Source organism: Vulpes lagopus, chromosome 16 (assembly GCF_018345385.1).
Source record: "Vulpes lagopus strain Blue_001 chromosome 16, ASM1834538v1, whole genome shotgun sequence".
Lineage (NCBI taxonomy): Eukaryota > Metazoa > Chordata > Mammalia > Carnivora > Canidae > Vulpes > Vulpes lagopus.
The window spans coordinates 58,067,646-58,078,940 of NC_054839.1; the positions used below are offsets into that span (position 1 = coordinate 58,067,646).

Genomic DNA, 11,295 nt, shown 5'->3' on the forward strand with positions numbered 1-11,295 from the left:
TCCCCTAACCAAGAAGGATTTAAAGAATTGGTACAATACACTGACAATTTACCTGCAGTAAGCCTTCAAGAAAATGTTAGGAGTTTGGTGAAAGAGTCCTAAGTATTAGAATTTTGAAGTGTTTTCAGAAGACCCAGTTTAGATCTGGGATAACATCCAGAACCAGAGCACCACTCTCCACTAGCCACATCAGGAAAAGGGCACAAAATCAGGGCAAAGGCAGCAAGACCCCACACGGGGCACGTTCTCAGAGGGAGGACACACGTACAGAAGTTAAGAACACAGTCTTTTCAGGAAGATGAACTGAGAAGCCAGCTTGCACGAAGACTAGTTTATCTTCTAATCTTAATTTCTTCATCTGCAACATGAGACCATTGGCAAAACCACCCTTCTAAGGATACCCAAGGTGTCCATACAACCAACCGAATTAGTTGGGCACTTCTGCAGGCTGGATCTCTCAGCTTCATTCAACATAGCTAAGACTGTCTCCTTTGGGGAACAACTTCCCCCAACCTTGGTAGAAAGGAGGTATTACCCTGTCTCCATATTCCTACTTTGCTTCCCAGTGGGATGAGCCAGTCTTTCCTGTAAGTATATAACTTCCATTGGAGCACACTTACCGGGAAGCAAGGGCACCAGTGTAAAAGGCAACCTCTCATGCACGCCACAGTCCCCTGATAGCTACGGCAGCTCCCAAGTGAAACACACGCTTCCCAGTGCTGGTGCCCAAGTGCTAAACCTCTCACCCCCACCTCCAGCCCAGGCGGGGCCTCTGCACAGGAAAGATGCCCACCACCGGTTCTTCCTCGTTGCTCTTCCTCTTTCCTCCTCTCTCCACTCATCCCTGGTACTTTTTCTCTCCCCTACCCGCTGCATTTGACATTTGACTAGATGGTTGAGGTCGGACTGTGGTTTGTTTGTTGTAAGTTTTGCTAAAGCCGGAAATCAAGGGCATCTTCTTGATTCCTCCTCATTTTTATCCCAGGCCACAATCAATCAACACCCACTTGTGCTCATTCTGTGTTTATACTAATCTTGACTCCCACCACCCCTCTTGATCTCCACAGCTACCACCCCCTTCCCACCATCATCATCATACTCATTGAACCATGGAAATAGATCCTGTGATGGTTAATTTTATGTCAGCTTAGTAGGCTATAGTGCCCAGATGTTTGGTCAGACACTGGGTCTAAATGTTGCCGTGAAGATGCTTTTTATACATAATTAACATTTAAATCACTAGACTTTGCCTAAAGCACGTTACCCTCCATAGCGCAGGTGGGCCTCTCCAGACAATTGAAGGCCTTCAGCGGAAAGGCTGAGGTCCCCAGAGAAGAAGGAATTTGGATGCACTGCGACATCAGCTCTTGCTGGGATTTCCAACCCACGGGCCTGCCCTGCAGGTTTCAGACTCTCTAGCCCATACCATCACCGATCCATTTCTAAAAATTAATCTGTTTGTGCCCAGATAGATATTCATATCCTATGGCTTCTCTCTCTCCAGATAACCCTGACTAGCCTGACACAGTCCCCCAAATGGCTTCCTCGCCCCAGCTTTCCTACCCATCTCTACATGGTAGGCAAAATGTCCATTCTCAAAGCACATATTACATTACATATGTCATTTTTTTCAGTTTAAAACAGATCTGTGGCTTCCCATTGCACTTAGAAAAAAAAAAAATGGAATCCTTCAAAGGCCCTGCAAATCTCAACATAATCTGGTCTATCCTCTGGAGACTCATCTCAACTTCTGGCCACCTGAGGTACTCCAGATGGGCTTTTTCTTCTGTTTCTCAAATGTGCTGTGCTCCTTCTTATCTCAGAAGCTTTCCCCTCTGCCTGGAGCCCACTTCCTAACCCTCCTCATGGAGCTTCCTCTAAATTATCCTCAACTGGCATTCCTCCCTGACCCCCAGAAATAATAATGACAGCTAAAGGTCTACCCGGTGCCTGTCTGTTCTAATCACCTTGCATATACGAATTCGTTTAATCCTTACAAAAACTCCACTAAGAAGATATTACTAGTATCACCGTTTTCCAGATGAAGAAAGTGAGGCACCAAAAGTTTAATAATGTGTGCCCAAAATCACACAGGTGAGCTGGGATTTGAATCCACACATTGGCTCCAGAGTCTGTGAACCTCACCAGAGGGATAATCTTCCCCTGGGCAAAATCATGCTTTTATTTTCCCTCATAATTACAATTATTTATTGTAATTCATAGCAGGTATGTACAATGTTTGATCAATTTCTACCTCCCCCCACTATCCAGTAACATGAGGTCAGAGACCCTACTTATTTTTTTTATTATTTTTTATTGGTGTTCAATTTGCCAACATATAGCATAACACCCAGTGCTCATCCCGCCAAGTGTCCCCCTCAGTGCCCATCACCTAGTCACCCCAACCCCGCACCCACCTCCCTTTCTACTACCTCTTGTTCATTTCCCAGAGTTAGGTGTCTCTCATGTCTTGTCACCCTCACTGATATTTTCACTCATTTTCTCTCCTTTCCCCTTTATTCCCTTTCACTAATTTTTATATTCCCCAAATGAATGAGACCATATAATGTTTGTCCTTCTCCGATTGACTTATTTCACTCAGCATAATACCCTCCAGTTCCATCCACGTCGAAGCAAATGGTGAGAGACCCTACTTATTTGCTCACCCGTGTACCCACTTCAATGTTTAGGATATATTTGCTCTCAGTTAATATTTGTGGTTGCATATCTTCATCCTTCCTTTCCCTAGCTTGTCATTTATAGGTAGCAAATCATCAAAACTCATCCTCAGCACTTGCAATCAGAGAGGAATAATAGTAGGGGTCCAGATGAAGAATTGTACGAAAATCCTATCTGACCTTGGCTCTGTTTTTGTGTCAGCTGTGCTCAATGCATGGAACGGATTCCATAGCAACACAGACATCTGTGGGATAATATTTGAAAATTCCCTAACCCTCAAAATTTGCCCACCATCTACTTGAAATACAAGCATTAGAGATGCTATTCCTTATCATCTCTCATTAGAACTCAAATAGCACCTGGAAGCTGAGAGCTGGCAGTCATTATTAGTTAATATCCCAGGTAGGATCATAGGACAGATAGCCCCCTGGTAATGCAACACTGTATAGGGGTCTCCACACCAGATGGGCCTGGGACCTGGAGCTGGGTCACCAGAAGTAGAGAGGAAGAGAACTCTAAGTAGAGCCAAGAGGACTCAAAGCTAATTGTGCCTTCGCCACAATGTTCAGGTGCTGCCAAGTAGGCCCAACAAGAGCTGCCTTGATAAGTGTTATAAATGTTTCTTAGGGTTTACAGAAAATCTCTAATTTTTAGTTTCATCTGATACCGTATCCACGCAACAAGAAAGCCACCCAATTTAAAAAGTGAGAAATTTAGTTAATCAAGGAGTTGTTTTTGCCTTCGAGACACCAAACTGGTTTGGCTGATTCTTCACTGATTTAATGACAAGTGCTGGGTCATGGAGCTGCAATCCAATTAAACATTGTTTCTTTCTGCCTCCCCCCTACTGAGGACACTGGAAGACAATTCAATACATATTAGGTTTAAATTGGGAAAATTTGGATGATAGCCATTTAAAAAATATTTTCAAAAGAAATTAGGTATTCTCTTCCCACTTCTCAAACGTGTACCATCCCCTTTAAATGGTACTATGCTAACATTTCAAGACAGACATTTATAAACTTACTTTACATTCAAACTGTTTCAAGAAGGAAGTATTGACCTTGTAATGAATAAACTGATGCCCTTTTAGAGAAAGGGAAAGAGCCCAATTTGTTTTCAGAATAGTGTCAAAGAGTCCTGAACCCACCCTATAATCCTAGAAACACAAGCAGTTAAAATTCTTTGAGTTTTAATTTAGATGGAAAGTCATATACAATTAGGTTGTACTTACTAATGGGTAAAATAGGGCAAGAAGCTGTCTCCAAGAATCTTCTAGGAATGTCCTAGTAGTAGATGACTCAATGTCGTAGCAATTGTTTTTCATATGGGGACAAGCCTTCAAAAAGTGAGATTTTGATTACCTTTCCTTAACACAACAATCATAGTTCAGTAAAAAGAAGTCTAGATGTGTTGTCAGACCTGGCTTCTTGGTCCAATCCAATCAACTCTGGCTGGGTGATCTTGGAAACATCCCTATATTTCTCAAAAGTTCAAGGGGGAGAATTTTAAGAAGTAAAGGGATGATAACAGACACACTTATTTGACTACTTTTATAGAGCAGAACAATAAAATGTTCCTGATTCTAGTTCCATGTGCAAAACTTCCAAGATGAAACACAATACTTCAAAATTACACCCAGGCCACCAGGGAAAGTACCATGAGACTTTCAGAGAAGAACACGCAACACAACTGATCCTCCAAACCCTGCTGCCCGCATCACCTTTCTGATTGGACTCACTGGCCAAATCAGCTTGTTTAAATCACCACTTCCATTGCTCTGCACGCTAGAACAAAAAGTAACTTTGCAAAAAAATAAGGTTTAAGTTCTTCCCTGTGGTGTTCAGCTGCCTAACCGTCCTCCTTATTCACTAAATGTTGGGATCGCTTTTACTATTTTTGTTAGCTAACATTTATTGAGTGACTACTGTGTGGCTGGCACAATGCTAAGTACTTTGCATGCAGGCTTCTCCAAGGAAAAGATCATTTAGATTCAATATACAGAGCAGGACTTTATGTGATAGTGGCTATCGATTAAATTTATTGAGAATAAAAGAGAATAAAGACAGAGCGATTTGTGATCATATCTTTTCCCTAAGCTTTCTTTAAGCCATAATCTATCAATCAATCTTTCTATGATTCCAGATTGAAATTAAAGGGAAAAAATGTTTAAATATGTTAAACACATAATAATTTTGGGAACTTCATATGAAATTTTCATGTGGTAAAATCTCCCAATACAGTTGTAGGAGGTGAGATTCCACATTAAAATATACCGAGTGACAGAACAGCTTTGAATATTGGAAGCATTTATGTTACAGATTGGCATTAAAACTTGGGTGACTGACTGATCCTGAAGTTCTCATCAAGAGTTCCAGAAGGTTTCTATGAAGTTTCCTAGGCTGAGAAACTTTTAGGATTTTAAAACAGAATTTGTTGTCTCATCATTTTCCCTGACAATCTTCTTACATGCTGTTTCCAAATAGATGAACAAATCATTTCACACAATGGCAAATGGCGAAGTTGTACTTCTGGAGAGATACAAACATCAATTTCACAAGTATTTGATTTAAAAAAAAAAATCCGTTATTGGTGTGTCGGAGCCACTGCGGCCAAGTCCCGACCTGACCCCACCACCACCTGCAGCCCGACATGCACTCCCGATTCCTTTTGGTTCTAAGTCTAAAATGGCAACTCTCAGGGATCAGCTGACTCAGAATCTTCTTAAGGAAGACCATATCCCCCAGAATAAGATTACAGTTGTTGAGGTTGGTAGGTTGGTGCTGTTGGCTTGGCCTGTGCCATCAGTATCTTAATGAAGGACTTGGCAGGTGAACTCGCTCTTGTTGATGTCATGGAAGACAAATTGAAGGAAGAGATGATGGATCTCCAGCACGGCAGCCTTTTCCTTAGAACACTAAAAATTGTCTCTTGCAAAGACTATAATGTGACTGCAAACTCCAAGCTGGTTATTATCATGGCTGGGCCACGTCAGCAAGAGGGAGAAACTTGTCTTAATTTGGCCCAGCGTAACGTGAACATCTTTAAGTTCATCATTCCTAATATTGTCAAATACAGCCCAAACTGCAAGTTGCTTGTTGTTTCCAGTCCAGTGGATATCTTGACCTATGTGGCTTGGAAGATAAGTGGCTTTCCCAAAACCCACGTTATTGGAAGTGGTTGCAATCTGGATTCAGCCCGGTTCCATTACCTAATGGGGGAAAGGCTGGGAGTTCACCCATTAAGCTGTCAAGGGTGGGTCCTTGGAGAGAATGGAGACACCAGTGTGCCTGTATGGAGTGGAGGAAATGTTGCTGGTGTCTCTCTGAAGAACCGCACCCTGACTTAGCCACTGATGCAGATAAGGAACAGTGGAAAGAGGTTCACAAACAGGTGGTTGACAGTGCCTACGAGGTGATCAAACTGAAAGGCTACACTTCCTGGCCCATTGGACTGTCCGTGGCAGATTCGGCAGAAAGGATAATGAAGAATCTTAGGTGGGTGCATCCAATTTCCACCACAATTAAGGGTCTCTATGGAATAAAAGAGGACGTCTTCCTTAGTGTTCCTTGCATCTTGGGACAGAATGGAATCTCCGATGTCGTGAAGGAGACTCTGACTCCTGAGGAAGAGGCCCGTTTGAAGAAGAGTGCAGATACACTTTGGGGGATCCAAAAGGAGCTGCAGTTTTAAAATTTTCTAATGTACCGCATCACTGTCTAGACTACAAGATTTTAGTTGGAGGCTGTGCATGTTGTCCTTATTATCTGACCTGTTACTCAAGAAGTAATATTAAAATGGCCTAAGAAAAACATGAGTTTCCTAAAGTTACAAATGGGAGTGGTTCACAAAACCCTGGAGCTATATCCTGATGCTGAATGATATCTGTCTTGGGGAGTCCTAAATTGGTTAATGTAACATAGTTCTACCCTCTTGGAGGCACCACTGCCAATGACATATATGCTGCAGTTACTCCTCAAGCCAGATGTGTATTTACTTGTTCTGTACCTTCTGATTCCTTCACCCCAACACTCAACATGCCTAGTACATCTTTTTTTCTTCAGTCACATCCTGGGATCCAATGCATAAATTCAATATTGGGGCAGCCCTGGTGGCTCAGCAGTTTAGCGCTGCCTTCAGCCCAGGGCCTGATCCTGGAGACCTGGGATCGAGTCCCACGTCGGGCTCCCTGCATGGAGCCTGCTTCTCCCTCTGCCTGTGTCTCTACCTCTTTCTCTCTCTCTCTCTCTGTCTCTCATGAATAAATAAATAAAATCTTTAAAAAAAATCCATCCTTCTAAAAAAAACTAAAATAAAAAATAAATAAATTCAATATTGCATATATTGTGCATAACTCTTCTAACGGATCTTCTTTTGTGTACTATATATGTCAGAATATAATATACATCGCCATATAATGTAGAAAGACAATGCAACCAACTTTCTGTCATACCAACTAAAATACCAAATACATTTTGAACAGTGGGGAAAAAAAATCCACTATTGATTGAACTTGATTCACATATGTGTCAGCAGCCTGAAAACACTGTTCCCATTTCTTTACTTTTCTTTGGGAAGTATTGCATTCACAGATGCAAGTAAGGGAAGAATTTAAATGACTAACTGAAATTATTTGAAAGGAAAAAATATATATATAGTCCAAAGAAGTGAAACCCTCTTCACTTAGTAGCATCCTACCTGGTGTCCTGGTGCCTCTATTTTCATACCAAGACTCATCTTTATTTTCTTTTTTTGCCCACTTCCTTATCCACGGAGCCCATCCACGTTTTGCCTGTTATAAACGAGTATCTATAATTCTGTAGATTTTGTTCTCAGATATTTGCTGATTCCTCCAATGGGAGAATTTTGTTTACTGTTCCCCTAATATCAGGCCTGGCCATGTGGCTTGCTTTCATCCATAAAAGATGATGAAAATCATGGTGCTATTTCCAAGTTAAGGCCATAAGAATGACCCCATGTTATGACTATAAGTCTTTTCCCGTGGTAGGAGCACAACCATGTCCCAAGTAGGGGCAGTTCCTTGAGCTGGATCCTGGACAGAATAAAAGCGTAGAGTGGCCGGTCGGTCACCAGTAACACAAATGAGAAATAAACTTTCTTCATTGTTCTAAGCCACTGAAATTCAGGAACTGTTAACGCAGCATTCCTTAGCCTGTAATTGAATGATATGATCGTCTTCACATTTGAACTACATATCTCCATAATAATTTTGAGAAACTATGGATCTCCTCTAAATTGTCTGTTGACATCTAAAATTTCCCATCTTATGTCCAACATGTGCAAAAGTTGTCATTTTGATTTTTGTAAATTGTACATCTCTATAAAATTTTTGATGGCTTATATAAAATCCTTCTATCACTCTTTATTTTGCCCAAAATGGATAGAATATCATTATTATAAGACCTACTGCCATATATTTTGAAAATACATAAACAAGTTTTCTCTGACAGTTGGAAAATTTGCATCATTCCTTTGTGTGTGTGTCTCCTTTCCTTCTAACGTGAACACAGTCCGGTGCCAGGTAGGAGTGGCTCCTTGGCCTGGATCCTGGAGTGCAGAGAGCATGGAATATGTTCTCTCTACTTTTCTCTGGGAAGTACTGCCTTCACAGACGCAAGTAAGGGATAGAAAAAAATTTCATCACCCTTGCTACCCTTGTTTACAATATACGTGAGTTCAGAACACTGCCACAGAAGCCAAAGCACCCTGTTTCGAATGTCACAATTTGTACTCCATAGAAATGTGTAAAAGAGAAAGACACAAAACCCATAGCAGATGCATGAAGTTTTGATTAATGAAGGCATCATCAGTACTGATGTGTCATTTGACTGGAGATTTTCACACCTCCAAACAATTCCCTCTGCTAGGATTTCAGATGTGCGAAAGTATGACTTCCTTTGGGCAAGTGGTGAAAGGCAAATGTGAGAAGAAAGGTGGAAGAGCAGAACCCACACAATTTCCTGAATTGCAGACACTTTTCCAGGCCAATCAGTTTGAGAAAAGAGTACGTATGGCTACATAAAAGACTACGTATGGACACTGCAGGTATGAAAATTGATGCTTTTCACACTCTTTGTGCCCATTGTGCCTTTTGGAAAAGTCTCCTATTCCCCATCAGATTCCTAGACCCTGATTTGAAGACTGTTACTGCAGACTCAAGGCAATTGAGAAATCTAATTGGCAACGCTTGAGAAATAAGGTATTTTATCCTCAAACATTTGTATTGCTGCATTACAAACCTAGCAGCAGCAAACAACACACATCTATCGTGCCATAGTTACCGTGAGTCAGGAGTCTGAACCCAACCTAGCTGAGTCCTCAGGTCAGGGTCTCACAGGTCTGCAGTCATGGTGTCAGCCAGGGCTACAATTTTATCTGCGGTTCAAGCTCCTCTTCCAACCTCACTGGTTGTTGACCCCATTCGGGTCCCCGGGATTATAAGATAGAGCTCCTCAACTCCTAGCAGCTGCCCACCATTCCCTGCCATATAACTCTCTTCCCAACATGTCAGTTTGTCTGTTTAAGGCCAACAGGAGAATGTTTGTGCTGCAGCTTTTATCTCTGACCTTCTAGACCCATTTTTAAAGCACTCAACTGATTGGATCAGACCCACCAAATCAATCTTGCATTTGGTTAACTTAAATTCAGCTACTGCAGGGAGCTTGATTCCATCTGTAAGATCTCTTTGCCTTTGCTATCTGTTGTAGCAAAATCAAGGAAGTGATATCCCATCATTTTTGCCATAGTCTACTGTTTAGAAGGAAGTTAAAAGACCCACCCACAGTCAAAGGGAGATTTTACAAAGGCAGGGCTCATTGGAAGTCATCTTAGAATTTTGCCTACCATTCTAAGCCGAAAATAGCACTAGCCTTATGAGTATAACTGTGGAGTGCTTTAGGTTTAGATAATAAGTCAGGCAAAGACAAATACCATATGATCTCACTTATATGTGGAATCTAAAAAACAAAATAAATGAACAAACAAAACAAAACAAAACCAGACTTTTAAATACGGGGCTGTGTGGCTGGGGGGTTGGTGCTGCCATAGGGAAGGTGGGTGGGGAAGATAAACAAAACATTAAAAGATACAAACTTCCAGTTATAAAATAAATAAGTCACAAAAATGGAAAACACAGCTTTGGGAATATAATCAATAATGTGGTAATAACATTGTATGGTGACAGATGGTGACTGCACTTACCCTGGTGAGCACTGAGTAATGTATAGAAACGTCAAATCAATATTTTGTATACCTGAAACTAATATAACACTGTATGTTAATCATACTGGAATTTTTTTTAAAAAGCTTTAAAAATGTAAAAATGTATGATACTCAATATTTAATGATCCTTAGAAAGATGACCAAGGAAATTATTTTAAAACATAGATGTCTCAGGCCTCACTGCAGAGATTCTGATTCAATAGGCAAAGAATCAGTCAGAAATCTGCATTTTAAATAACTTTTCCCTGATGATTCCAGCACAAGTGCTGAGCACACACCGAAAATCACTGATATAGTACTTCCATAATTAAAGAACGGCTTAAATTTTCCCAAGGCTCTGCAGTTTGGGCCAGAGAATTCCTCCAAGTGTGGTTAGCCCCTTTCTTTTATAAAAGCTGTATTTCACGGGCTCCACTTCTCTGCCTAGTACCTAGCATATTGAGAAACTTTTATATAGTCCCAGAAAATACCCTCCACCTAGGTAAAGTCCCTCTCACAAAACTAAGCTGATAGCCTTATCTCCAGTGTAAACCATATATTTAAAAAAAATATCTTAATAGCATGGAATGGATAGAAATCTGGCTATTTCTCCATCTACAGTTTCTACCATTCTTTTTTCTTTTTAATTTTTTTAATTGGAGTTCAATTTGCCATATCACCCAACATAGAGCATATCACCCAGTGCTCATCCAGTCAAGTGCCCTCCTCAGTGCCCATCACCCATTCACTCCAACCCCCTGCCCACCTCCCCTTGTTTGTCTACCATTCTTAAGAGAATAAGAAAAATTAAAAGCCCCATTCTCCCTCCAGGGGTCCAGGATCTTCCCTCAGGCTGCAACCCCATCTCCCTGGCACATTCCCTGTTGGGTCCTTTGATGAAGGTAGAGGATTCTCAGAAGCCCTGGGATAGGAAGAGGGTGAGAAGGGAGTGATGGCCCAGACAAGGTGTCTCCCTCCTCATAGACTCCACCCAATCAAAGGTCCAAGGCCACGTGTGCCAAGTCAGCATGGGTTAGGCTGGGCTGTGACACCTTCCAGCATCAGATCTTTTCCAAGGAGGAAAACACTGAAAGCGTTCTAGAAATCAGTGAGGGTATCCACAACATTTGCTACAGACACCCAAAGGGATGTAAGGGGTCAGGTGGACAAGTCACAGGGAGCAAACCCATGGTACTCGGCTCACTCACGGAGGGCTTACCAGGACAGTGCGTACTCCAGGCATTGTCACAGTCCTCCACTTTCTGCACCAGAGAAAAAGAGAAAAGGCTTCCTCCCAGCCTAACCTTGCCCCTTCATGGCCAGCCAGTCAAGCACACCATACTCCTCTCAGTAGAGGATCACTTGTGATAAATAACGGGTGTTTTAGCGATTGCT

At 41.6% G+C, this 11,295-nt stretch overlaps 1 pseudogene; it reads left to right on the forward strand.

Annotated features, from left to right (window-relative positions):
* Window positions 1–5,348: 5,348 nt before the first annotated feature.
* On the forward strand, window positions 5,349–6,372 carry LOC121477050 (annotated as a pseudogene).
* Window positions 6,373–11,295: the final 4,923 nt, after the last annotated feature.